Here is a 3,158-nt window from a genome sequence, read left to right on the forward strand (position 1 = left end):
AAGTAAAAGAAAGGAGAGAATACCATATTAACACTAATCACTAAAAGCCGGGGTAGGTATATTAATTTCAGATATAGCAGACTTCAGAACAAGAAAAATTATCAGGGATAAAGGCAGGCATTATATAATGAAAAAGGAGTCAATTCTTGAAACAGAAATAAAAATTATTAATATTTTTGTACCTCAACAAGAACACATTGAAATATGTGATACAAAAACTGATAGAACTGCAAAGAGAAATAGGTAAATCCATTGTTAGGAGACTTGAACACCCTTCTGCTAAAAATGTCTTACCGCATAATCCAGCAATTGTTGCCTGACGCTTTTACAATCTTATATCCATACAAAAGCCTGCACATGAATGTTCCTAAAATCTTTTTTCGTTATCACCAGAACCTGGAAGCTACCAAGATGTCCTTCAATAGATGAATTAATAAACAAACTGTGGTATATCTATAAAATAAAACATTGTTCAGTGATAAAAAGTAATAAACTATCAAGCAATGAGAAGATGTGGATGAATCTTAAATGCATACTTTTAAGTGAAAGAAGCCAATCTGTAAAGGATACATTCTATATGATTCCAATTATATGACATTCTGGAAAAGACAAACCTATAGAGACAGTAAAAAGATCAGTGGTTTCAGGGAAAGAGGGGAAAGAAATGAATAGACGAAGTATAGGAGATGTATAGTGTGTTAAAACTACTCAGTATAATACTTTAATGCTGGATATATAACATTATGCATTTGTCAAAACCCAAAGAAGAGTACAGCACAAAGAGTTAAATAATATATGAAAAATTTTAAATATCATTTAGGAGTTTCTGAGATCTCAGGATGGAATACAGTATGTGACAAAAAATATAACCTCATTGCAAATATTTGAAACAACCTCATTGAAGGTGGTGGGGAGAAAAGATGCTTACCTAAGTAATTCCGTAGATGAGTGAAGTATGTGAGACTAAAGGCAAAAGAACTGTGCATAATCACTATACTCTGATAAAGTTTTTTTCCTCATTAGAGTACAAGTTAACAATTGTGATACTGCTATACATGTATACTGGAATTGAATAATTAAGTAAATAGATAGTGGGAACCAGAATTGAATAATTAAGTGAATGGATTGTGGGAACCAGATTTCTTACATTTGGAATGGGAATTTACAAATAAGCAAAGGGAAGGGGTTAGAATGATCAATGTGGTAATGGGTTAGAGTTGGAGACATCAATATGAACTCACGTTTGCTTTGTAGAGATACAAATGGTCATACACAGTAAGATGTATAGATACCTATATATACATGGGTTAGTATGCTCAATATATTTCTTTGCTCTGTCAGCTGAGAGTGTTTCAAAGAAGTGACACTTTGTTAGAAAAGAGTCCCCAGAGAAACCCAGATCTTGGTTTCTGATACTGTTTTCCAATAAAAAGAATTAGAGTTCCATAGAGTAATGACTGATTATATATATGGAACAGGAAATATATAATGTGAGGCTGGATCATCTTGTAACACCAAAAAGCAGGGAAAAGCAGCTAAGCACACACGCATCACCTACACACACATTAATGGAAGTCTGTCACAGAGACACAGGATCCATTGGAAAGAATTCTCAAGCAGCATGGATAGAAAAATGAGCAAGGAATAAATAAAGTAGATTGAATCTTAACCAAAGTATAAAATAAATATCCATTAATCTGTACTGATATAAATAAATAATCAAATAAAGAAATGGGGGAAAAAGACAAAGATCCCTTGTGGAAGGATTCCAAATAATTTGTGCAGATGCTTCACACTCAAGTATATAGAGCGCAATTCTCTAATCCTTATATGAGGTCTATGCATAATGATTCCCTTCCAAAAAGTACAGTATGGAAAGATGTAAAAGTAATTACTTTACAGGAGAGAAATATGATAATCACTATCTTGGCCAGATAATCAAGGTCAACATCAACAGTGATAAGTCATGTTGATAGTAGAGTATATGCCGTTGATACGATGTGATGAAAATGGCACTTCTTTGGTCTTCCTCCCAAAAAGGCATAACCCCAGTCTAATAATGAGAGGTCATCAGAAAAAAATCCCAATCAAGGGGCATTTTACAAAATACCTAATCGGCATGCCTCAAAATTGCCAAGGTCATCAAAAACAAGAGAACTCTGATAATTGTCATAGTGAAGAGTAGCTTACTGTAACTAAACCTAACGTAATATATTGGATGGGATTCTGAAGCAACAAGGAAAAAGATATTGCATAAAAACTAAGAAAATCTAAATAAAGTATGGACTTTAGTTTGAAATGGTGTACAAGTATCAATTAATTGTAGCAAATGTACTATACTAACACAAGATGTTAATATTAGGGGCAAATGGGTGAAGAGTTTATGGAAAATCTCTGTACTGTCTTCATGATATTTTTACAAATCTGAAAATGTTCCAAAACTAGTTTTATTAATAAAAAATTACTTAATTCACATGAAATAGAAAAAAGGTTCAAGAATAATTAATGCTAATTAAAAGTATTACGTCAAGGAATAAAAAAGGATATAAAAACAAAGTCATTCACCCTGAGGAGTAAACAGTTTTAAAACTAGTAATCAACATACAGGTGACAAAAATCTTCCACATTTGTAATCTATGTACTAAGATAAATAGGTGTTCGCAGCCGCCCCCGCGCCGCCGTCGCTCTCAAACACCGGCGCCGCCTCTCGCTCTCGGAGCTGCAGCCGAGGGAGAAGGGGGGTAAGTAAGGAGGTCTTTATACCATGGCTCGCACAAAGCAGACCGCCCGCAAATCGACCGGTGGTAAAGCACCCAGGAAGCAACTGGCTACAAAAGCCGCTCGCAAGAGTGCGCCCTCGACTGGAGGGGTGAAGAAACCTCATCGCTACAGGCCTGGTACAGTGGCACTCCGTGAAATTAGACGTTATCAGAAGTCCACTGAAATTCTGATTCGCAAACTTCCTTTCCAGCGTCTGGTGTGAGAAATTGCTCAGGACTTCAAAACAGATCTGTGCTTCCAGAGCGCAGCTATTGGTGTTTTGCAGGAGGCAAGTGAGTCCTATCTGGTTGGCCTTTTTGAAGACACCAATCTGTGTGCTATCCATGCCAAACGTGTAACAATTATGCCAAAAGACATCCAGCTAGCACGCCGCATAC

The 3,158-nt window shown here is 35.9% G+C and overlaps 1 pseudogene; it reads left to right on the forward strand.

Annotated features, from left to right (window-relative positions):
• Window positions 1–2,740: 2,740 nt before the first annotated feature.
• Window positions 2,741–3,158, forward strand: part of LOC105813233 — a 12,487-nt pseudogene continuing 12,069 nt past the window's right edge.

The sequence above is a fragment of the Propithecus coquereli genome, unplaced genomic scaffold (genome assembly GCF_000956105.1).
Source record: "Propithecus coquereli isolate 6110/MARCELLA unplaced genomic scaffold, Pcoq_1.0 Scaffold273, whole genome shotgun sequence".
NCBI classification, from domain to species: Eukaryota; Metazoa; Chordata; class Mammalia; order Primates; family Indriidae; genus Propithecus; species Propithecus coquereli.